Genomic DNA, 26,061 nt, shown 5'->3' on the forward strand with positions numbered 1-26,061 from the left:
GGCCTCCCATCCCTGCAGGCCCATCACAAAGTGCTGCTGAAGCAACTGGTAGTTGGAGAGGCCATGCAGGACACGTTGTAGGGCTGCCCAAGGACAATTTGCAGCACCTATGGAGGGCACTGCTCCCCCTGGAACTCCTCAGGTGGTCCATAGGAAACTTTTGCAGGAGCTTTTGCTGTAGCACCTTGAGAAAGCAGCATTTAAATCAGAGAGAGGGGAAGAGCCTCAGGAGTCAGATGAGCTGGGCTGGAGTCCTTCGCTCAGCTCCGAGAGCTCTCACTCTGAGCCTCCTCCTTTTCTAAAAGCAGTAAGAAATGCTTTTTAAAGGCAAGTTGTGCATCAGAGAGAATTTCTACTGCCAGGAGACATCCCAGTTCACTTTCACGTAATGTACTAATTAATGCATTGATCTGTGAGTGTGGGAGAAGATTTTCCCCATGGTCCCTGCACTGGTCAGTGGCATGGATGCAGGATGAGGTGAGGGTGATTCTGGCAGTGTTTGGGGAATAGGCCCCTCCAGGTACAGCTGCACTTTGCTCCAAGATGCTCTTCTGCATCCATTGCCATGCTCAACAGCTCAATCTCTCCTGTCTTCCATCCAGGCTCTCAGTATCCTGCCAATGTCAGGTGTGCTGCAGCCAGGTGAGAGCCAGCAGGTCTCCTTCACCTACTCTGGCCACCTCAACACCATCTCCGATGTCACGGCGCTGTGCCACGTGGAGGGAGGCCCCACCTACGAGGTGCTGGTGACCGGGGAGATCTCACGTGTCCGCTACTCCGTGAGGCCCCAGGAGATCAACTGTGGCTTACAGGTACCACACACATCCCTGGCACAGCTCCTTGCCTTGGCACCACGGCCAGCAGGTTCCTGCCCACCTCGCTCCAGGGCTCCCTTCCCAGCCCCTTTGTTGGCTCTGGGGCTTGGAAGCCCAACCTTTGAGGGACACATCTGGCATCCAAGCTGCTCTAAAATGGCCATCTCCAACCCTCTCCACAATGCTGGGAATGCCTCTTTTTCAGGGTACCTAGCACTGCCTCTGGGGCAGGCAGGGTCCCAGTGGGGGTGCTCTGAGGGGTGTGTCCCTGAGACATCTCTCTGCTGATCCACACCTAAAGCCTGACCTCCAAGGAGATGCTCTTGTCTAAAGCTCTTGCTTAATCCACACAATAATCAAGGGAAGAAGTTGGGCTTCCAGTCACTACCGTTGGAGAGACTGTCCCAGAATAATCCCCACTTCACTCTTTTCCAGTCAAAAGCCCACAGATATTTCCAGCTGCTGGCCCTGTCTGTGTTGCCCTGGGTGACTCCCTTGTTGCATCTATGTTGCTTGCCAATACTTGCATACAGGTGCCTTTTCTCCTGGAATGCCTCAGTGCTGTCTCTGTTTCTCCTGGCTGTGGGTGACCCCTCAGAGGGCAGAGGGCCTGTGTGCCCTGGTTCATTTATTGCTGGCCCTCACATGGTTGTTACCACAGCTCTGTGTGCTGCCAGAGCTGCCTGGTGCTGTGCAGGTACCCTGTGAGTCTCACTCACTGGATTTTGATGAGCAGTACCTTGAGGAGGAGAAGGTGAGAAGGCAGGTCTAGTCCCCATGTACACGCTGCCCAAGCTTCACAGCACTCCAGCATTCCCAGGCTTGTGCCAGGGAGATGGAGGCAATCCCCAGGGCAAAGCCAGCTCTGCTGACATGCTGTGGGAGGACCTAAACTAAATAGTTGGTGTTATTGGGAGGAAGGGAGGAGACAGAAAATGGGTTGATTGAGTCTGTGTGATGAAAGGCAAGAAAAGGAATCTTGCGTATGGTTTCTCTTCCCTCCACATACAGATCCTGCGGATGGCAGTGGGGTCTGAGTACCAAAAGAGCTTTGTTATGCCTCCACGTGCCATGGGTGAGACACTGCCTCCAGAGGTGCTGCAGGACCACGAAGCACACAGGAGGCCAAAGGCTCAACAGGCAGAGCTCAAGCCCATGGCAGAAGCCAAGGCCAGGGCTGAGTCTGAGTCCAAGGCCAAGGCCATGGGCAAGGCAGCAGCAGGTCAGAAAAACAGTGAGGGTTTGGTGGTGTCTGTTTTGCCTGTGGTCCAGCCCATACACCCTGAACTCTCTCTGTCACCTTGCTCTCCAGGGAAAGCCCATTCTTTTAGCAGCTGCCTGTTCCCCAGCTTGGTGGAGGAGCTCTTGGCTGAAGGGCTGTGGCATCCTCTACCAACCCTGAGTGTAGCCAAAGCAAGCTCCTATCTGCCTGCCATAGACTGGGGAAATAATCAGGATATTTCCTTGTGTCCCTTAGCCACAAAGACTAGGGCTGGATGAGTTCCTCAGCCAATAGGACCAGATCTAATATCACTGGCTCTTTTATATTTGCACCTTCCTAGCAACAAAAGAACAATCTCATCTTGCTTTCACCGAGTCTCCTTTCCTGGGATCCGAGGGCATGGGGAATTTACTGCCCGGCCATAGCTTGGGGGATTGTCTGAATTCTGGGGAGGGATACAAGCTCCCCAATATCTCCTGGGATGATAGGCTGGGCCAGGAAAAGCTGTGAATCCTTGCAGCTGACCCAGAGCACCCAGGTCAGCTTGCAGTCACTCATGGTTTCTCCTCTTTGTGCTAAAGAACTGCAGCGAGAGAAAGCTCTGCAGAGGAAAGCAGAAGTGGATAAAATAGCACTGGAAAGGAAGCTCATAGGGAGGAAAAAGTGAGTAAGGCTTCCATGGGTTACTGCTGTTCCATGGGTTATTGTCCCTGGAGAGCTTCCCTGCTCCAAGGACTCTGAGCTCAGAGGTGCTGGATAGCAAAGGCCAGAAGCAGCACAGGGATGGCCATTCTGAGCTCCCTGGCTCCCAAGAGAGGAAGGACCTTCTTCTTCTGTTGAGACAGAAGATCTTCTTCTCTATTGGAGTGCTGAGCCCTCCTGGCTTAGCTGCTGCCTGCAGGGAGCTGGGCTCTGGGCTTGCCTTGGCACTGCCTCTAGAGGTGTCTTTAGGTCCATGGTGTTGAGTTGCACCTTCTTGATCATCTCCCTTCACCAAAACAGTGGGATTGTGGTATGGGCAGGTGTGGGGCACAGAGCAAAGCTTGGTTTGGGTCCTGCTCCTGCCACAGCATTGCAAGTCCTTGCAATGCTGATCTGCCAGGCTTCTCCTTCTGGTGGGACACCACCCACAGAAGCTCACGTCCTTTAGGCTCCCCTTCAGCTGCAGCAGTAGGCCAGCCCAGGAGAAGCTCAGCTCCAGCAAGGCAGCCCAGCTCAGGACACACAGGCAAAGTGTGGAGCTGAGAGTGGAGGCTGGTTAAAGCAAGTCTGTGTATCAGCACTTCCTTCAGCCCAGGCTGAAGTTGGTTTCATGGGGAGGAGACAGATGAGGCTGTTTCAGATGGCTTTCATGGCAGAGAGCACCGGTTTGCTTGCTCACAGCTGGGTTCCTGCAGGAAATCTGGCTGACAAGAGCCTGTCTTGCAGGAGAGGAGTTCCTGCAGCCTTTGCTTTCTGACTGATAGGATTATTCTCATTAAGGAGCAGGCTGTGCCCTGAGGGGTGCTGAATGAGCTGAGTGAGATTGGTAGGAGAGATAAGCAGATGTCAGCAATCTGTGATCTGCTTTAAACTGGGAAATCAAGAGACAAAGAGCATTTTCAGGCATCAGCACAGAGAGCTGGTGGATCAGCCTTTGGCAGTGGGCTGGAGGTGTCTGGCTGTGCCTTAAGAGGGAGCTTGCACAGCCAAGACCTTATGATGGCAAGGTTCAGGTTTGGCTGGTCCTGGAGGTCCCCTTGCACCAATGGCATCACTTGGGATGTTCCCAACCTCTGTGGGTTGAGAAAAATTCACGGAAATGGTCTCGTGGTTCTGCCTGGCCTCAGGGTCAAGGAATGAAGTGCAGGGCCGGCCAGGACTGCTGAGCCCAAGTTTCTGGTGGGGACTCTCAGCGATTTTTTCTGTTTTGTTTGCTGAAGGGAGCTGAAGCAGCTGGCTCAAAAGCGTGAGGAAGAGGCAAAAGCCTTAGAGGAGGAAGAGAGGCGGAAGGAGGAAGAGAGGCGGAAGGAGGAAGAAAGGCGGAAGGAGGAAGAGAAGCGGAAGAAGGACAAGAAGGGTGTCTCTGTGGGGAAGCAACCTCCAAAACCAGAGAAGGGGAAAACCAAACCCCCAGAGAAGAAGGAAACCAAGGCTCCAGAGGGGAAGGAAACCAAGGCTCCAGAGAGGAAGGAAACCATGATCCCAGAGAAGAAAAACAAACCTCCAGAAAAGAAGGAAACCAAACCCCCAGAGAAGAAGGAGACGAAAATCCTAAAGAAGGCAACCGAACCCCCAGAGAAGAAAAACAAACCTCCAGAAAAGGAAACTAAATCCCCAGAGAGAAAGGCAACCAAAATCCCAGAGAAGGAAACCAAAGCTCCAAAGAAGGGGGAAGCAAAAGCCCCAGAGAAGGGGGAACCCAAAACCTCAAAGAAGGATGAAACCAAAGCCCCAGAGAAGGGGGGAACCAAAGCCCAAAAGAAGGGGAGAACCAAAGCCCCAAAGAAGGGAGAAACTGAAATCCCAGAGGACGCAGCTGAGATGGAGAACTTGATCCAGAGGTTTCAGATCTATGAGTCATTGCAGCAGAATTTCTCCTACTGGAACAGAGTTCAGGGTACTGTGCAGATACCTGTGATCCAGAAGGGAAACAAGTTCCAGCATGCAGCTGGAAACCAAGGTCAGAAGACCAATAAGCCTCAGGAGAAGGTGAAGAAGAAACCTGAACAAAAATGTAGAGACCAAAGCAATCTTTAGTCATCTCAGCTGAAGATGCAAAGCAAAGTTACAGAGGGGACAGTCAGATGATGATGTTCCACAATGACTGGGTATCATCTGTGCTGATGGGGAGGTTACCCCTTCTTGGGACTCAGTTTTTTCAGGCAGGGAAAGATTATTCTTTAATCACTCAACTCAGTTTCTACAGTTTCAGACCTCGTGTGCAACTTTAATTAGTTAATAGATTTCTTTCTAAGTAAGCTTTTGGTTAATAAAATATATTTTACTTGTGCATCAACTCTCTCTATTGTATTGTTTACTTGTTCTCTGCACTGATTCTCATGGGACAAATCCTTGTTGTTGCAGGTACATTTGTTTTTCACCCTCAGAATAGATTGTTAACAAACTCTCATTCTCAAAATAGCTTCACATGGGAACTTGTAACTGCTTCTCTGCACTTAGAAGAGATGACAGGCCAGCTGTTAATATTGCAGAACAAGGCCTGATTTCATAAGGCCTTTCTTTTATTATTATTCTACCTGTCTATGACATCTCCCCCTTTTCATTCATTTAAAAAAGGCTCCTATGTTCTGATGTTGAAACAGCTCACTCTTGTGAGGGTATTATCTCATGAAGGTTTTCACTGGTTATTATCTGTTAGACAACTGAAAGGTGAATAAGCCATAAATGAAATAACAGCATGATGGTGTACTGGAGGGATTAAAGTTGTAAAAAGCATATTGGAATTCTAAGTAAATCAGTTATGAGAAAAACTCATGGGAACTGCAAATTCCATGGAAACAGAAATTCAGTACGCCTTTTTAAGTGCAGGGTTACTGAAAAATAAATATAATAACGTGCAATTTAGCATATTGCTGAACAACCCAACAGCTTTTTGTGACTGTATCTGGCATCATTTTATATGGCAAATTTGTTAGCATTCTTGTTAAAAATATCAGACCATGTTAAAATTTGATAGGTAATAAGGCGTTGCATTTACTGCTTTTCAATCTCTCCAGTAACTGTAAAACTATATAAAACAATCAGAATTTAGTCAGAAAACGAAATAAACTTAAAAAAACCCTATAGCAACACGTTTTCAAGGCGCAAACACAGTAGGTAAGGCTCCTACCTCCTATCAGACAGAAGTAATCAAGCAGCTCTGCGCCAGAGCAGGGGCCTGTGCCGCCCACAGGGCAGAGGGAAAGCCCTACAATAAAGGGAAACTATGGGGAGAAGAGAGGACATTTAAAGTGCAATGACATAACTACACATCAATAAAGCTTCTCTTAATATTCACTCAATAGTCATCCCTTCATTGCGCGGGCCAATCCTCTCATTATCCATGGATCCCAGCAGGGCCCTGCGGCCGTGAATGCGGCCCGCTCTGGGCTCGCCTGGCTCGGCTGCCACAGCGCCCCCGGGGCCGCTGCACCTCTGCTCCCCCAAAACACCCGCGGGGAAAAGAGCAGGGCAAAGGCAGCAACACAAAACAAACTCTAAAACCCGCGCACAAAAAGATAAACACAGAAAAGGCACAAGCTGCATTTTATTTCATCTTCTGCCAACACAGTCACTGACTGAGAGTTGCATTTCCACGGCAAAGATCTGCCTTTTGAGAAACTTCAAACACAGAAATATCTTTTGTACTAGATGTGTACAAGGCCAGGCCTCATTGGAGGCACAGCTTTTCTCACAACTCTGCATCATCTTTAACTGAAAAAGAATTAAGCAGTATGGTCATGAGTCTGGCATCTCAGCCAGAAAGGCCAGGTATTAGAGGGAAGAAGTCAGCCTATAAAATCTGATTATTTTTCCTCTTCCATTGGTCTGTCAATAATGTTAATCAGAATGTATCTCTACATGTTAACATGAAGGTGTTTGTATTTACATAAGCAGTAATATATCTATAAAGACTTTTGAATTCTCTTCAAGGACAAGAAAATTTGAACCAATAATCCTTTCCTAATAGACAGGTCCAGTTTAACATTTCACTGAAGATGTTAATCCCAAGGGTGGTTCATGTAATGCTGTCCTTACATGTCGCTATCTTCATGCACAACAGCCCATCTTTATTCTTCACAGCTCACATTTAGATGGTTTTCTAAAGGCATTGTCTTTCATTTTAATTGGTTAGTAATTTACTGCAATTCGGTTCATTGGTTGGTAGTTGCTAAAGTACATGTTAATCAAAACCTTTCCTCCCTAACGAGGTTTACATTCTTGTCTCCTGGATAGAAGCTGTGGGTAGAAGTCTTTCTTCTTCTTTCTTCTCCTTTCTCACAGGAACTTGTCAGGCTAGCTGTTAGCTGTACTTAGCTGAAGCAGCAGGCCTGAGCCATAATTTTACAAGGGTAACAAAGCTCTTCTTTTATACGGCTTTACAATATTGTATGTAACAATGTTGTATGCAACATTGACATATGATTATTTCAATCTTAAAGAATAATCTTAAATTTCTTTCACGTGAATTTTGACCTTTGTAATATTTGTGTATGATATATTTGGAGATAAAATCTGTTTTGAATCATCCCTTCATAGAATCACAGACTCATGAAATCATCAAGGTTGGGAAAGCTCCCTGAGACCACGGAGTCCCAGCTGTGCCCGATGCCCACCTTGTCCCCAGCCCAGAGCCCTGAGTGCCACCTCCAGCCCTTCCTGGGACACCTGCAGGGATGGGCACTGCCAAGCTCCCTGGGCAGCCCCTGCCAAGGCCTGAGCAGCCTTTCCATGGGGAAATTCCTGCTGGTGCCCAGCCTGAGCCCAGCCTGAGGCCGTTCCCTCTGCTCCTGTCCCTGTCCCTGGGAGCACAGCCCGACCCCCCGGCTGTCCCCTCCTGGCAGGGAGTTGTGCAGAGCCACAAGGGCCCCCCTGAGCCTCCTTTGCTCCAGGCTCAGCCCCTGCCCAGCTCCCTCAGCCCCTGCTGAGGCTCCAGCCAGGATAGCATCCTAGTGCTATACAAAGAGCAGTGCCGTAGGTGCCTTTATCACCACATTTTAATCTTTCATAAATACAGAAAGACTCGTCAGAAAGCACTAAAGCCAAGTCAGCAGCAAAAGTGCCAATGTCCTCTGCAAAGCAGCGCGGCCCGGCCCGGGCCGGCCCCAGGCTCGGTGCCGCGGTTGCCCGGTAACCGCGCCCGGGCCCTCAGCGTCTGTGACGGCGCCGTGGCCTCAGCGCCCGCAGCCGGCGCTGCTGCTCATTCGCACTCGGCATTAGCCAAGCGAATGGTTCGCAGAGATTGGTCTCTACGAGTCCTGCGATTTCGCGGAGAATTGGTCTCTGTGAGCAACTCGGAAACTCGCAAAACATTGGTTTTTGCTAGGGACTCCTAAATTCACAGAACATTGGTTTCTGTGAGGGAGTCCTGAACTTACAAAGCATTGGTCTTTGTGAGGGACTCCTAAATTTGCAGAACATTGGTTTCTGTGAGGGAGTCTTGAAGTTGCAAAGCACTGGTCATTGTGAGGGAGTCCTGAATTTCGTTTGAAGGTAAAGATTGACTCAAGTTGTACTTTCTGGTTTTGTCACATCTCTGCTCTGAAAGAGAATGACAAAGGGAAATACAGGATGGGAGAACTTCAGTCATCTGGAGCACTGATTCCTGGCTGCAGATTAGGTGCCAAACATTACACCAGAAAATTACTCCTGCTACTTGAGTGTCCCTAAGAAGAACGAGATGCTTAATGTCAGTGCCCAGGACCTGCAGCTGGCTGATTCCCACTTGTACTATCGCTGAACACAAACTGTTGAGACCCTGGGTTTTTCCCTTTGTGGAGGAGCAGCCCAGAGGTGGGGCCGAGGCTCTGGCGACATCGAGCGCTGCCTCGGGGCCCGGGAGCGACCCCAGCCCGCTGTGTCCGGGGACCGAGGGAGCACCGGGGCTGGAACAGGCGGGGACCGAGCGGAGAAACAGGCGGGGAAACGGGCAGATCGAGGGCGGAATGAGAGGGAAGCGAGGGAGCAACGAAGTAGGACCGATGCGGGACCAAAGCCCTCCCAGCGCCACCGCCCCGGGCCCCGGGCCGGGCCGGCCCCAGGCTCGGTGCCGCGGTTGCCCGGTAACCGCGCCCGGGCCCTCAGCGTCTGTGACGGCGCCGTGGCCTCAGCGCCCGCAGCCGGCGCTGCTGCTCATTCGCACTCGGCATTAGCCAAGCGAATGGTTCGCAGAGATTGGTCTCTACGAGTCCTGCGATTTCGCGGAGAATTGGTCTCTGTGAGCAACTCGGAAACTCGCACAACATTGGTTTCTGCTAGGGACTCCTAAATTCACAGAACATTGGTTTCTGTGAGGGAGTCCTGAACTTACAAAGCATTGGTCTTTGTGAGGGACTCCTAAATTCACAGAACATTGGTTTCTGTGAGGGAGTCCTGAACTGGCAAAGCATTGGTCAGTGTGAGGAAGTCCTGAATTTCGTTTGAAGGTAAAGATTGACTCAAGTTGTACTTTCTGGTTTTGTCACATCTCTGCTCTGAAAGAGAATGCCAGAGGGAAATACAGGATGGGATAATGCCAGTCTTCAGTTTGGTGGCATGTACAGCTGAGGGGATGAACAATATATGGTCTGCTGATGGTGCTTTTTGTCTCACCGAAGAAATGCAACATTTCCTAAATATACTAGTCTATCCATTTTTTCCTATAGTATTTATTTAAACTACTTATAGGTGAATGAGTTCTGTTCAAGTTTCAGGGGGTTGTTATGATCTAGTTATTAAAATTATTAAGGAGATGCCCCTGGATTAAGGTGCAAAACATGACCATGTGCCAAAGTCAATAGTTTGGATTTTATGGAACAGTAAATGTGAGGAAGAGAGAGGGATAAAGAAATAGCAAAAGGAGGGGGGGAGGGAGGGAGCTGGGAAGGGGGGAAGAAAGAGAGCGACAGAGAGAGATTTAGTAGAAAATATCACCATTCCATGGATCCCATCCCATTCAATCCTCTTCTGGTCTTCTCTGTGGTGAGGCCTCACAAAATGGAAGACTCCAAAGGATTAATGCAGATTTGGGCAAGGTGGCACTGCCCAGGTAGCTCCCTGGGGTGGGGCAAGTTTGGCTCTGTCTCTTGCTACTCTCAAATAATAGAAAATCTTTAGCACTATGATATCCTTTGAGTCTGCCCTGAATTGGGTTGTGGCTTTTCAGATCTGTTGTGTTACTTTGCATGCCCTGCAGTCGTCTGGTGCAAGGCCTCAGGAATAGCTCTGGGGGCACTTTGGAGGTCTTTGATGGGTTATGACACCCCCTCAACTGCCCCTCATGGGAAGGTCCCCTGGATGTGGCCTTCTGGGGCTGGGGGCTTCTAGAGCTGAGCCAGTTTGCCTGAGGGAGGATGGGTGTCCACTGCCCCTTAGCAGAGGTTGTGCCACACGCCCAGAATTTCCTCCTCCCCCCTCTGTTGATGGGAGGTTTGAGTGCAAACGTGGCCTCAGCAGACGAGTCTGTGGCTATGACTTCCCCAGCCTGAAGGCAGACAGAGCTGGTTTTCAGCACAGCTGCTGGGTCTGGCTTTAGTGGGGATGTATTTTTCTCCCTCAGCCTTGTTCACTTCTCCCCAGACCTGAGCTAATGGGATGCTAGTGTCAGCTTTATCTTGTCTCAAGTTCCCTTAGGCAGCTTAACTCACAGTGCCAAGTTCCAGTCAGGAGGCATTTTCAGGGAAGGGTGGGCTTGGGGGTCTCAGCTTCTCTATACAGTTTTGTCACAATGGGCAAAAAGTCCTTTATAGCAATATTTAAGCCATTAACCATAACACTCCAGTCTCTCTCAAGTCCTGTGAGGAGCAGCTGAGAGAGCAGGGGTTGTTTAGCCTTAAGAAGAGGAGGTCCACTCAAGCTGTTTTTAAATAATATTTAAGCTCCAGCTTTGATTGTTCTAAGTGTTTTTAATGTTGAGCATTTTAGCTCCAGGTTTCAGTATGATCCATCTTTGAATTGCACAAGGTAACCATGTAGTTCAAATAAAGTCCAACTAGAGGCCTAACAATACTAGCTGCTTATGCCAAACAAGCACATAGCTACTTTCAAATCATAGAAAATCTTTAGCACCAGTATATCCCTTGAGTCTGCCATGAACTGGGTTCTGGATTTTCAGAGTTCCATTGTTGTTCCTTCCAGTTCTGTTGAGGGACTGTCACTCATCTGTGACATCATCACTTCACAATGGCATCTGGATTCCCAGGAAGGACACCAACACCTCGACTTTTGCTTAGGGAAGGACTTAAGCCTAATAATGTGAGTAGCCCCTGGGGCTGTGTTAAGGCTGGAAACTGCCCTGGTGTCCCTGCTCTCCCTGCCCCTGTTGTCCAGCAGTGCTCTGAAGCTGCAGAGCCCCTCCCCAGCCCTCTGTGCCATGCTCCTGTTGCTGGGGCTGTCCTGGTGCAGTAGGGAACACTGTGGGATGTGTCAGGGACAGCCCAGCGCCTTGCCTGGCTGTGCCAGCAGAGCCAAGTGAAACCAATGTACAGCTGAAGCCCTCAGCATGGGCTTCTTTCCTTCCCCTTTGCCACAGCAATTCCTTCTGTCAGGCTGGGCACTCACCTGTGCTGCTCTGACCAAGCTGCCCTTGGGCACCTGGGCATGTGAGGGGGAAAGCTCAAACTCTGCCCCAAGCCTTGAGAGCCACGGCTGGTCCCAGCTGGAAGAGCTTCCAAAGCAGCTGTTCTCTCCCAGCTCCTGGGTGGGCACAGATGCAGCCCTGCAGGCAGCACTGGAGCCAGGGCCACAAAGGTCCCTTGCTGTCTGCAGCTCACTTGACTGAAGATGCCCCACTGCTGAGGCTCTGCCAAGGACATCCCTCTGTTTTCTTCTCTCGAGGGCTCTGTCAGCCCAGACAGAGAAAACCAATGCTAAGTAACAGAGAGAGCTAAAACTTGGACACATTCCTGTGCACCTCACTCTTGCTACAGCTTGTCTTGCTTGCTTCCCTTGGACTCAGCCAGCAGTGCTATCTCCTGCCTGGGAGTTTTGAGTGTTGTGCAGGGGTGGAGTTCAGGCAGTTCTGAGAGCTCCTCCCCACTCTCTGCAAAGGTCACTGCCTCAATCCAGTGAAATGTAAGAGGAAACAAATGCCCAAAGAGCAGAAATCCCCAAACATGTCCCATCAAATCACAGAGAGACTCATGGGACAGAGCCATGTGGCTGGAGTATGTCTATTGCACTCTGTATTATTAATTTATTGGTGCTAAGTATTTCAGCAGGCAACTTCCAGGGTTTCCAGAACTGTCCTAGTGGTTGTGATCACAAATTATTCATCAGTGCCACTTGTTCAAGGAAAGCCTTTCTGAGCAAGCACATCTCTGACATTCTTGCTGTTTGGGTTTTTTTTTTTTTTTGTTGGTTTTTTGTTGGTTTTTTGTTTTTGCATTTCAGCTGCTTCCCTCTAAGTTCCAGAGGGAGAAGTTTGTCAACTCAAAGCAGGAGGCCAGCACTGGGGGGAGTTTTCTGCCCAGAATTGGCCCATGTGTCGACATGAGTGAGACTCGTCCAAAGGTAGCCTTTTCCCGCTCTTTTCCTTTCTGTTTAACATGAAGTTTGAAGAGGGTGAGTGCTTGTGACAGGCTCGCCTCCAGCAAAAGACCTCAGTGTCCAGGTCCTGTTGTCATTGCAAACTGCTGGGAGTGGTGGACTGGGAGTCCTGATCTGCACTAAGCCAACACAAATGACCTCTGCTGAAGCTGCTGGGCTGTGCTGGAGTGTAGCTGCCATTGCTAAAACCAGGGGGGGAAGGCTGAGGACGCAAAGGCACCAAATTGCCATTTGCCATTCTCCTGCTGAAGGAGCCACCTCTTGCTTTGGTGTGGTCACCATCAAATGCTTGGGGTCACAGCATTCCCTCCACGGTGGCAGCGTTGGCCTTTGAGGCCGAGGACCTGCAGGAATTACTTCAGATTGAGCAAAACAAATTGCATTACTGCTTTGGGCTGGAACAATGTGTTGGGACCCTGAGGGGGTGTTAGATTTTGCAGGCTGCCAGATGTACAGGGGACTGGCCCTGGGCAGAAGGGAATGGATGGGCTTTATCTGGATCAGTGCCTACTTAGAGTTGTGTTTAAAGCTGCTTTTCTGGCAGGACTGGCTCAGTAGAAAGCACAGTCCAAAGGGGTAGGTGACCGAGGTGGGCTGTTGAGCAGGAAATTGGCAGCAAGCGACACGGAACACAATCCAGGTTAAGGATTGCCCTGGAGAGGGGCCTTGGGAACACCTCAGGGAAAGGCACAACTAAGGCCCAGTGTGCTGCAGCCACTCCCTTCAGCAGACTGTGTCTCCTCATGGAGTCACACACAAGACCTGCTTGTGTCTCTGGTGTAACAGCAGTGTGACTGGAGAAGGCAGACAAAGCAGGGCAGAGCCTTCTTAAAGCAATGTCTCTGGTCCAGAAGCATTTGCTGTTGTTGTGTCTTTCCAGACATGCCTCTGCAATGGTATTAAATAAGATGGCAATAATGACAAGAAAGCACCCATTTAAAGCTAATGGAAAAAGGAGATACCAACTCTACTCTTACCCAAGTCGCTGAGAAAATAATTGAACCTTATCCTCATTCAGCATTGTCATTCACTTGTCTTCTATCCTCATTCACTTGTCTTTTTCCTGACTTCATTTTTGCCTTTACCTGACTTCCTGACTTTATTTTTGCCTTTCCCTCTGTTAGAAAGGCAGTAACTTTTAAATGCAATGAAAGGGGACAAAATCATCAAAGCAAAAGAAAACTGTTTATTAGCAAGCACACACAGAGGCGTGTGTCTCCCTGCCCCCCGAAAAGGAGCAAACACACCCTCCAAGAAAAAAGCAATCTTTGTATGCCCTTTGTACCCAGCTGGGACAGTCCCTGGCCCCTTTTCCCCGGAGGGGTACTCAAGAACTTCCATTCTCTCTGACCACCAACTTTTCTGTCCCCTCTCCTCTCATCCTCCTTCCTTTTGGTCAGGTCTTCAGCCAGTTGGTGCTGCCAACGCACAGCAACACCCAACACACCAACCTGAACAAATCCAAACTACAAACAACACATAGTACCAACAAATTCCATTCTTTCACTTAAAAACCTTTTGGCTTCAGCCAAATACCACCTCATCTCTCACACCTCCTCTAGTACTGTTCTCTTCTTACTGATGCTTAAGTTCTAGTTCAAAACAGGTATTTGCAGTTGTGTGGGCCTCAGTTTCCCTGTCTCAGAGTAAAGGACATCCCAAAATTGAATCTGATGTCAATTTGTGGGTCTTACTCCATGAGTGCTCAGTCAGTGCTCCAGTGGGGACAGGGCTGTGCTTAAGGAACGTGCTGCCTGGCATTCTGGAGAAGGAAAGCTGGAGAAATCAAAAGAGCAACTTGGCTTGAGCCTGCTCTAAGCTGATCAAGCAGTTCTTGATCAGCTCAGAGCAGAGGTGGGTGAGCCAGAGTTTGCCCAGTGTGTCCTGGGCACACATGCTCACCCAGAGTCTGTGCTTCACTGGGGATCAGTGTAAGGGATCCTTCAGGAACTTTCCTCCCAGCAGCTGAACCTCTCCCTGCTCTCTCGCCTCTCCAGCTGTCACCAGCTCCCCCGAAACGGAGCGTGTTTGGGGTTTCCCCACGAGAGCTGGTATTTCAGAACGTCGTTGCTCATGAGGTCTCTGAAATGGTGCTGTCTATCATGAATAAGGACAAGGTAAGGGCTGGCACCTGGAGCTTTAACACTGTGCTGGAAGAGGAGAGTGCTGTCATTCCCCCAGTGTACAGCAAAGCAAGTTATCTGCTGCAGCACATCCAGAAGAAAATGTCTCAGCACCTTTGTTCTGCAAGTTGTGGAAATCTTCCTGTGCTGGGAACTGTCTCCTAATTTTGGCCATGCATTGATGGTATCTATGCCAAAGGAGTTTCCTGCTCTTGAAAGCTCTGGATTGGTAGGAATGTTGAGCCTGTACAGTTCTTACCTGCTCTCGTGCTTTGCCTTGAGCTATACCACATCCTGGGTTTCCTTGGTTAATCTTGGCTCCTGGTAGGAATCTCTGCCTCTCTCAGCCTGTTTGGCTCCCTTTGTGCAGCTCACAGTCAGCTCAGGGGCTGAGTCTTCTCCACTTTCTGCTGGAATCACTTCTCATTCATGGCATTGGCACTGCAGGAAATGTGTTCTGAAAGAGCCCTGCAATCAGAGTGATGGAGCAGAAGCAGTGGGAGGCCTTTAGGTGCCACTTCAGGCTCCTGCTAAGTTTCATTCAGCTCTGCTCAGCTTTTCCAAAAGCAACACGGTGCTCTGCTTTCCCTTTGAAGAACCACAGCACATCCAACGCTCCTGGAGGTTTTCACCTTCACTTGTGATTGTTTTGCAGTTTCCCAAAAGAGTTGAGAGGGAAAAAGTTGAAAAATGTCACCAGTTGTGTTCCAGTGTAAAGAGGAAAACAGAGACCATTGGAATTTCCGTCAGGGAAACATTTCTCAAATGAGCCTTGTGCCAAGAGTGGGCTGGTGGGAAGAGACAGGAGGGAGTCCAAATCATCTGGTTTAGACTTTCTGAGAGCATTTTGGTGCTCAGGGGTTGATGATATCTGTGTGCTAGAAAATGCATGTGTGCTGTGTCTGTGAATCCCAGAGGGCAGCACCTGGCCTGCTGGCTGCAGGCAGGAATGCCCAGCAGCCCAGCTTGCCTGCACAGGCAGCAAGAAGCCCTGCAGAGCCAAGATTGGCTTTGCATACTGGAACCACACTGTCACTCAGTGCTGGTCATGTTTCTCCAGGCAGAAAATGCCTTTGAAGCCCAGAGTCAATAGGCACAGCCTGTCTGTGTTTCCATCACTTTTGGCAAGCTGAATGCTCTCATGGTTTTAAGATTCCTCCTTGCTGCTTTACTGCCCGTTTAAATTCTCTTTGCCATCTCCTTGTTTTAGGGATTGTCTTGCTGTGTTCCTTCTTTTGCTTTTCAGGTTTACTTTTATTCCCAGGAAGGCCACAGTGGTTTGGTCTCCTCTCTTGCTGCTCTGCCTGCATGACTCTATCTCCACAACGTCCCTACCCAAACCTCATCTGCTAGAAGGGAATTTTTTCCTTCTCCCAGGACAATTTGATGCTTTGCTTTCAGGTAGCACATTCCCCCTCTGGAACATGACAACTTCGTGGCTGTGTGCAGGCAGAAGCCAGCAGGTTTTTTGGCCTTGTTGAATATGCAGATGACTTGGTTCAGGTGCTCTGTCTCCATCCTGCTGGTGCTGACCTGCTTGGCCCTTCCTTCCCACCAGGCACTGCTCTACTGGCCCTGGCCACAATGCTGGAGCCAGACAGGAGGGATTCAAGCTCAGCCTTGTGAATGATGTGCCTGTGCCTGCACAGCTGAAAGTGCTTTGGAAAAGGGGCCAGGGAGGGATGTCAGCAGGGCACGGACAGGTCTCCTCTCGTTTCCACAAGTGGCAAAATCATCATTTGATGTCTTTGCTGCAGATTGCTCAGATGGTGAAGGTCTCCATGGAGAGCTCACCTTACTTCCAGCTGGCCTGCCCCAGTGATGTGTACCACATCGTGCCACCAGGCGCCTCTGCCCCTGTGCGCATCCGCTTCAGCCCCGACGAGAACAAGGTGAGGCTGGAGGAGCCAAAGCACACAATGATCTCCACAGCCATTGTTTTCCCTGCACTCTGCTCCAGCCCATTGCATGCTGTGAGCTGGGCTCCAGGCCCTGGGCAGGCAGCCTGCAGCAGCCAGTCACACCTTGGCACTGCTGGCAGGCACTGCAGCCAGGCCTGACAGGCTCTGCTTCCCCTCCCTGCACATCCCTGAGCATTCCCAAGGGAAGATGCACAGGGAACAGGATGAAAATGACAAAGAGATGTTGACAGATGTTCAGCCATCTCTAGGTCCATTGGAAGGGGTTTCATTATTATGGAAAACACTCGAGGGACAAAGAGGTCAGGGAGCTTTCCTCCTTCCTGACTGCCAACAGCTTCCCTGCCTGCCCCTGGGCTGGAGCAAAGACGGTGCTTTTTCACCCCCTCTGTTCTGCAGCCTTGCAGCTGTGCTGTCCCAGAGCACAGGTGACCATGGCACAGCTGCAGGGGCAGGGCAGAGGATGTACTGTGCCCGTGAGCCCAGCCTGGCACAGGCACACTGGGCTCTGGGTGCCCTTGGTCAGCAGGAGGTTGCTGAGCTGCAGGGGACTTGGACACCTGCCTGAAGGAGCTCGTGTAGGGCAGGTACAAGCTGCAGGCAGAGCTGTGGGCCCAGAGCCTGTGGCAGTGGCACTGCTGGGGCTCTGTCTTCATGCCTGTCACTGTGCTTGCTCTGTCAGCTGGCACCCATTCCGTGCCAAAGGTGCTTCTGCATGGAGGTTTGAACGGCAGTGCTGAGGCCCTGGCAAGTCTGATCTCACTGCTGGCATCTGGAGACTTGTTCATACAGAAGGGTTTAGGACATGGCATGGAAGGGAGGAAGCCTTGCAGGCAAACAAAGAGAAGCCCTTTCCAACAGCATCCTGCAACCTCTTAGCACTGTTCTTCTCCTGACTTGGTTGGAGAGGCAAAGTTAGAGGGGAGTTCTGAGCCAACTGATGTTTCTGCACCAGGCCAGAGGTGCAGGATCTCTTTGGGTGCAGCTGTTTTCTCATCTTCCTCTTGCTGCTTAGAGTCAGTTGAACACTTTGTCCTATTCTCAGACAGTGGGAATATAGAAACCTAAAGAGGAATGTGCTGTGTTCCCTAGCTCCATGTTCCTTAGAAGGAGCTTAGGAATTATTTCATATCATTAAAATTTGTGAGTGAAAATTATGGTGGCCTAGGGCAGTTCTCCGTATGACCCAAGTGACACAAGAGCCACTGGGATAGCTTTTGCAAAGGGCACTGGTGCCTTTAAAATGTGACATATTAGAAAAACTCAGTGTTCATTTTAGGGTGGAATAGGTAAATTGATGCCCGGCAAATTGATGCCATGGATGAGTTACAGGAAATGGATGAGTTACAGGAAATGGATGAGTTACAGGTTTTTCTTCTGCCACAGGGATGGCACTAAATGCCCTGTGCTGAGCCAGTTTCTTTTCCTGCAGGATTATTCCCATGAGCTCACCTGTATCATGGCAAAGGAGAAGATCGTTGTGCTAATTCGGGCCATCGGTGCCCGAGCCATCCTGGACTTCCCTGCCCAGGTGGACTTCTCCGAGTGTCCGGTCAAGCACAGCACCCAGAAGACTCTGCTGGTTCGCAATGTCGGTAACCGGACAGCTCATTACCAGCTGAGCACCCAGAGGTGAGGCAGCTCATCTGTCCCTGTGCAAAGGATATCACCTTTGGGTGAGAGCAGAGTTGGGAAAGAGCAGCAAAGGAACCAGAGCATCAGAGCTGCTGCCCTGCAGCCCTGGCTGGAAGTGAGCAGGATGGATGGCATCTGCTCTTGCTTTCAGTGTTCTTAGCAGGATGCAGCCTTTGAGCTTTCTCTGTCCCAGATTTCCTGGAGGGTGCTGGAACACGTTGGTAGCTGGCTTGCTGAGCACAAGCAGCTTCTGAAATGCTTCCTCACCACTGCCAGCCAAACAGACCCATTCTCTGGGAGGCCCCAGGCACGTGGCTCTCCAGTGGTCCCTGCATCAGATGCCCAACATGAGCTGTGCTGTGGGCAGCTGGTGCAGTTCCTGTTCCTAAAGCTGCTCTGATTTCCCTTGTCACCTCAGAGCATCAGCTGCCTTTTCTGTTCCATGATGAACCTTTGAAAGCCAGTTGAAGATTTCAAACAGATGATTTAAATCTCTGAATAAGGCTGTGCCCCCTTTCATTGAGATTTCTTTTGGAATACTCTGAAGTTCCTGTGTTTCTGCTGTTTTTTCTTTTTGGTTTGTGTTAAATGTTTTCCAAAAGATCATGAACTCTTCACTGGGAGCTTTCATGAAGGTCGAGCTCCTCTAATGCCTCTCAATGTACCACATGCCCATAGGTATATGCACAGGTGTATAGGAAATAGGAGATATTTAGGGAAGATGTGAAAAGCACTTGGGCTGATTTAGAAGATAAAAGTACAGAATAATTTCTGCTGGAAATCATCTGAGCAGACACACTGCTCAAAGCAAGACCAGTGTCTGGGGATTGCAAGGTGCCATTGGGAGATCTGGACCTGTCTTTAGATGCCATACAAGAAAACAAACAAACAAATGGACCTAGTTAAAAAGCAGAAGAAAACAACCTATTAAAACCCCCTCCATAGCTTCTCTTTTCTGCCTGTTGGGTGCAATGGTGATTCATTGAAAGGGCAGCTCTAACAGGGTGAGAACTGTCTTAAGGAACAGCTCACAATTAACAGATAAAAGGCCAAAATTTAGCCTGCCAGCCCCATCTCTTGGCAGTGGTTTTCATTTGGTTCTTACAGTGTCAGGGATGTCTCCTTCACAGCTCTTCTATCTGTGGGCTCAGGGAACAGCTTAGTGATGTTGGCTGAAATGCAGATGACTGCTACAGCAGGAACAGAGGAGTCTAGTGGGTACAGCCCAGGGATGTAGGAGATGCAGGGGCTGATTTGCACTGAGTTTTTCAGTCCTGAAACTGAGTCCTGGACTTGGCTGGATCCTCTTCTCCTGATAATTTGAAAAGAGGAAGATACCTTCTTTCTCAGGCAAGAGAGAAAGAAGTCACCCCTGAAGTCACCCCGAGGAGTGTTATTCCCATCCTGCCATCTGAGGGCAGGAACATGTAACATGGGGCAGCAGTGGGAAGGGAATGGAATGGAATGGAATGGAATGGAATGGAATGGAATGGAAGGTAGTGCTGAAGTGTGGCCAGGGATTCCCTTAAATGGCAGCTTCTCTGTTCTGGTGGAATTTCTGGCAAAAGAATAAGAAGAAAATCCCGTGCCTTGCCCCCAGCAGGCACTGATCCCCCCGAGCCCCAGCAGGGACCTGCAGCAGTGCTGGCATCAGCCCCGGGGCAGATGCAGGAGCACGTGCACTGATCTGGCTCTGGGGCTGCTGAGGCCTTGTCTTTCCTCCCCTCCCTCCAAAGTCTCACGTCCAGCACATAAACATTGCTGGCCCAAGGCTTCTCCATCAGGCAGTGATGGTCTCACCAGTGGGAATGGGAACAGCTCAGCCCATCATTGCAGCAAGAGGTCCTGAATGAGCTGAACCTGAAGCAAGTGACATCAATCAAGCTCAGCTTGCCAGATGTTCTCTTTATTTCTGTGTGTGATGTAATCATCACCAAACTCCCCAGAACAGACTTTGAAATGACAGATTGACCAGCAGCAAAGCACCCAGGCCAGGAACTTTTGTTTCCTCAGTGGGGCTGGAGAAGAGCACAAAGCACATTTCCCCTGAGCTGTCCCTGAGCATCAAAGCACAGAGTGCTTGTCAGGCAAGAGCTCTTTACCTGGTGACCAATCCTGATGGCTCCTGTTAAATCCAAAGTGCACCAACACATTTGCATTAACATTTCCAACACCTCACACAGAGTTTCTCTGCTGGGCCAAGCAACAGTTACCAGCCTGGATAACAAGCCACAGTCCCAGACTGCATTGCTGGTAAACACACAGAAACCTCCTGTTCTGCTTCCTTGATGTGCTCCTGCTCATGGTGCTTCATTTAGCTGGCATGGGCTCCTTCAGACTGTAAATAGCATCCTCCTTTTGGGTTTCCATGTCACTCTATTGCTCTAATCTGCATTTGCACTCTTTCAGAGTTTTGACTGCTCCTTTTCTTAGAGCAGCTTTCATTGAAATGTTGATTAAATGTGCCCTTTTTAGGCTAAATCAGGATATTTTCAAGGCAAAATAAACCAAAGAATCACACTGCAAATTCAACTGTAACTAGTCCTTGGTCTTCAAGGAAAAGTTCCTTCTCCCTGTCTGATTCCTAGGCTGTAATATCCCAGGACAGGTAGTGCCCTAACATCTGCATCTCCTGAGATGAGGTTTATAGGCAGCAGGAAAAGAGAAATTCCTGAGGCAGTCAGTGTCAAGTTCTGCATGCAGATAGCTCTGAAGCCTCTCTGTGCTCTTCACAAACCATTCTCTGATGGGATTGCTGGCAGTGGGACCCTTGAGCCTCATTGCAGAGAGCTGGATGCAGAGTATGGGGGAGCTGAGGTCATTTTACCCCCAGGATCTTGTGAGGGCTGGATCTCCTCAGCAGTGGCTCAGTGGCTGTTTCTGAGCCTGTCTGTTCTGTCCTCTGCTGCCTGTGCTTGGTTTGCTCCCTGCTTGCCCAAGGGAGCTGCAGTGCAGCAGGAATCTCCTGGCCAGGTGTCCCCCCAGCCCTGATCCCTCTCTTTGTGTTGCAGTCCTTTCTCCGTGGTGCCGGCCGCAGGAACTCTGGCTGCTGGGGACACCATGCAGGTGACAGTGACATTTCATGCGCTGACCAACGGGGAACATTTTGGGTCCCTGTGCTGCAACACAGGTGAGTGCTGGCCCTTGCAGGGCACAGGACAGTTCTCCACATGGCTCCCTGTTGTCCCTCCCCCTGCATTCCCTCCAGAGGTACCTCCCTGTTCAGCTTTAGCCCAAAGAAAACTGAAAACTCCTTGGTGTTCAGGGGCTTGAGAAAGTGGATCCCGTCTAAAGGGTGAAGATTTTTGATTCCTGTTTTGCTGGGAGTTGCTGAGTGGAGGAAGGAGGATCCCTGATTCTCCACTACCATGTGGCTATGCCTGGGTGAAGTTTTATTTGATTCCTGGGCCGTGCTGGATGTGAGGTCTCCATCAGACTCTCTCCAATGCAATGGATTTCTTGCACACCTCTGTCCCATATGCTGCTTCTCCACTGGCTTGTCACACATCCTTTTTCTATGTGGCCCTTACACATAGATGTAGTTTCTGTCTAATAACATTTTCAGGCCCTCAAGTTCCTGTTTGGTGACAAATCAAGACCAATTTTTCCCTGTGCCCATTTCCCAGGCTGTTCATGTTGTTACAAACCTCTCACATCTATCTCCCATTTGATTTCTAGACTGAGGAATCCCATTCAGTCTTAATGTAGAAGCTGCTCTGTACTTATTAATCTTTCTATTGTCCCTTTTTTATTTAATGTGCAATGCGCCAGCTTGGTTTTTGAGATCAGAACAATAGAAAATATTTCAAGACTGATGTGGCTGTGGGTTTGGACAGGGAGATGATGATGATGATTTTCATGGTGTTCATTTGAGAGTGGTTTGTCATATTGCAGAGCCAGGCTGGTTGTGTTTCCTCACCTGTGTCCCCTCCTGCTGTGCGCTGTCCCTTCACTTGTTCCTCTGGGCCTCCTTTTGCTGCCCACCTGCCCCCAGGCATATTTGCTGGTCAGCAACAAGGGATCCAAGGGATCAGGAGAGATGGGAGTCTCGTGGGATGCCCAGGGAGACCCTGGGCCAGGCAGGGCTGAACAGGGCTCCTCACCCTGTCACCTGAAGGACTTGGATGCAGAAATCCCAGTGATCTGAGTGGGTCACCAGAGCACACTGACCAATCCCACTGTCCATCCTGTCACCTTGGGGCCAAAGCTCTACAAACACACTCAGAAACAAGGGGTTTAAGGAGCTGCCCAGGACATCCTCACCACTCTACACACAGAGCTGTCAGGATGTGACAAATGGACTGATCCACAGAACTGCTCATTCAGATAAAAACTGTGACACCTTCTTTTGTGCCCTGGGATTTGTTCTGTTCCTTGTGCTTCCATCAGCCAGTGAGCTGAGCAAAGACTCCCCTTTGCTTTGTTCCAGGTGAGCAAAGTATCCACACAAAGCTCCATGGAGAAGCTGTAGATGTTGATGTTGTGTTGAGCACAAATTCCGTCGAGGCTGGCAAGACCTTCATCACCATGGCATACCAGACAACCGTGTTCCTGGAAAACAGGAGTAACATCACAGCCCACTTCCAGTGGAAGGCTTTGCCTTCTGAGGAAGATGACTATGAAGAGAAGAGGAGGTTGGTTTGGAAGATGCATTTCAGTGAGATATATGGCCCAAGACTGAAACTAACCTATGGCCTCAGGGGGGTGTTGGTGCTTTTGAATGGTTTAGGCCAAGTAAACCATGCCTGGCACTGGGGTGTGTGTCCCTGGGCTTCAGGAGCTCAGCACTCAGCATTCCAGTTCCATTTCTACTCCAACCAGGAATGGCATTTTGGGAAGGAAAGGTTGGTTGCAATGACTGATTTCCTCAGGTTCTAATTGGGCTCCTGTCTCTCTAATCTTCTTCCTACATGACCTGGCAACATCTCCCCTTCCCAGGGAAGTGCTGCAGTGGGTGCTCTGTGACCTTTATGTGCATCCCCCAAGCAGCTCAGTGGGAGGAAAAGCCAGCTGAGGTGGTCGGTGGATTCTCCCTCAGTTTTGGCAGAGGCTTTGAGCCAGGAGGTTTCTCAGGAGGGATGTTGGCTTTGGAAACCTCTCCTGAGCTTGCAAATGTGGGGTGAAACTCCCTGCTGTGCCAGTGAACAACAAGTTATCCTCTGATCCTTGTGGGACCTTCGTGGCTTGGCTCAGCCTTTGCTGGGGAGCTGCTGCTGCTCCTCCCCAAGTGCTTTGCTCTCCTGCACTCCCACTTCTCTCTGCAAATCTGTGGCTTATTAAATGATCAGCTGGCCTTGTCTCTCCCTGGGGCTGCAGGCAGTGTCGTTTGCTGCACCCATCGGGTGAGGAGTGGCTGGAAAACTTCACGGAGGAGAAAGAAGTAGAGAAGGTGCAGGGCTTTTCTGAAGATCACACTGCCCTCCTGAGAAGCAGGGTCCAGGAGAAGAAGGCAAAGGTGCAAGATGACCCCCTGCTGTTCGCCAGTGAAAATTTTTTCATTGAGCCATTGGTAAGTGACACCCGAGAACCTCATTTTCTTCCTCTTCCTCTTCCTCCTCCCAAACACCATTCCCCCAGCTGCAGTCACTGGGCAGATCCTCAGCTGGCCCCATGTGCTGGCAGGGAGGACGTGGAGTTTCTGGAGCGGCTGCAGAGCTCCCTGCTCAAAGCATTTGTGCCCTGCAGGCTCAAGGCAGGGCTGGGAGCCTGACACAGCCCAGCTCTGCTGCCAGGCTGGAGCTCAAGGCCCTGTGTGCGTGTCCTTGCAGTGTCACAGGGAGCAGTTCCTGTAGGCAGGGGCTCCCCCCACACGTGGGGCTCAGCAGAGGCTGTTGGAGCACTGCCAGCTCACACACTGACCTGAAGCTTGCAATGGTTCCCTGGCAAAAGGAGGCCAAATTCAGCCCAAGGTTAATGACAGAAATGCCAATCCCCTCCTGTAACCATGCCTTGCACTATTGCTGAGTGTCCCTTCCAGTGTCATCCTTGTGTGAGCCTGGACACAAGGGTGCAAGGCTGAAATGGGCCTTTGGAGTTCTCCTGCACACAGGGACACAAAACCTTTTCCTTTTCTGGTGATGCAAGCAAACTGCCACGTGCTCCCATCAGCCAGAGCCCTGATTCCGAGTACTGGCATTGGGAGAGATGATGAATGCCTGGTGTCTGCACGGAGCAAAATCCCTTCTCATCTTGCAGTAAAGCCCAGAATAATCCCAACCTCTGCTTTCTTTCCAAACAGCTTAACTAATATCTGTAGTTCAAGGAAGGGGATCATGTTCTCTTCTTGGTTACTCCTATGGCCCATCTAAGGCCAAGAGCCACCAGTGCACAGTGGCACTTACATGCCATGGAGCTGACAGCAGCATGATGGGACCAAGAGCTTGTGTCAGAGCAGCAGGAATATTGTGGAGAGTGGCAGCTGATCAGCTGAGCATTGAGAGCTTCCAGCGCTGTGTTGAGCTGGGTTTGGAGGCTTTCCTTGGCTGCTTGTGTTGTTCACTCATCATTGATGCTCAATCAAGGCTTACAGGCCTGTGGTTGGAAACAAGAAATGTGGAGTTTGAAGAGCAATGCTTTGCTGTCTCTTTCTGTTGTAGGAGGGAGAAATTGGGCCGAATTGTTCAGCTGAAATCACGGTGACCTTCAAAGCCCTGGAAGCACTGGAGTATCAAAGTGTGGCTTACTGCCATGTCTCAGGTGCAGCTCCTTTGCCCTGCTCCTGTCCCCCTCAGTGAAGCCATGGTGCAAGCCTGAGCCCACTGGGCTCCCATGGAAGTGCTGGGAAGAGTCCCTGGTCAGCAGGGCAGTGCTGGCACATCCCCCCTGGCCCTGCAGCCTCCAGGGAGTCTCCTGTGCAAGGCCAGGGCTCAGAATGCTGGGTCTGCCTTACTGATCCCAGAACAGCCCAGGCAGTGCAGGGAGAGGTTTTCATGCCATGGCTTTGCCAGCATTTCCTCAAAGGCCAGAGAGCTCCAGAGCAGAACAGCTTTAGTGAACAAGCACTAAGCCCCTGCAGGCCCCTGGCCTCCAGGATGGCTCCATTTGCCATGGATCCATCATCAGGTGGAAGGAGCTGAGTTAGAAATGTGCTCCCTGGCCCTGGATCACCTCCCAGTGCCCAGACAGCAGCAGAGCAGAGGTGGCTGAGCCCCACTGAGCACAGGGTGTTTGTAGAAGGAGCACCCTTGGCCAGCAGCTGCTTCTCTGCCTGTGTGGGAGTTGTCCCCTTGCAGCTCTCACTCTGTGGAAACAGAACACAGTGCTGAGTGTCAGAAGGGGAGCACTTGGGCAACAAAGGCCTGTGCTCCTGGCCCAGGTAGTTTGGTAATTGCCAAACTCATCATGAGCTTTGTGCCTGCACTGAATGGATTTCAAAGCTCCTCTAGGTGCACGGGAAGGAAACCACAGAATCACAGTATGATGAGGGTGGGGTGGACCTTAAAGATCATCTAGTGCCAAGGCCCCTGCCATGGGCTGGGACACCTCCCCCTAGACCAGGTAGCTCCAAGCATGAGTACATCCAGCTCAGAGTCAGGGACTAGCACTGAGGCAGCCTGGAAAATCCAGTGTGACAGAGGGAATGATTGTACTGCAATGGACATCTCTCCCCAGGCCGTGAGATCAGGCTGCCCCTGTGCCTCAGAGGGAAAGGCCAAGGACCCCTGGTTGAACTCAGCTCTCCTACGCTGAACCTTGGGAATGTTTTTGTCTACACCCCCTATGTCTATGAGGTGAGCAGCAGGGCTTGGGATGGATCCTGATGGCTCCTGAGGCAGCAGCAAGCCTGGTGGAGCTGTGGAATTGCTGCCAACCTGGGCAGCTGTGAGCAGGGAATATTTGATGTACTGCTCCAACCTGGGGGGTCAGAAACGTGTGTCTGTTGTTCCTGAAGCCCCAGTCCCTGCTTTTGGGCAGCCTTCCTTAGGGATCAGCTGGGAGGCTTCCTGCAAAACAACCCCTTGCCACATGAAACCAACACTGGGTCAAAAAGCTGCATGTTCAGAGGCTTTTGTGGCAGTGCCAGACACAAGGCACCTTTGGACTGGGCTCTGCAGAAGCAGCTGCAACAAACTGGCTGCCTTTGAGCTTCAGCCCACTGCAACCAGCTTCCAGTCAAGTGT

The sequence above is a fragment of the Agelaius phoeniceus genome, unplaced genomic scaffold (genome assembly GCF_051311805.1).
Source record: "Agelaius phoeniceus isolate bAgePho1 unplaced genomic scaffold, bAgePho1.hap1 Scaffold_115, whole genome shotgun sequence".
NCBI lineage: Eukaryota > Metazoa > Chordata > Aves > Passeriformes > Icteridae > Agelaius > Agelaius phoeniceus.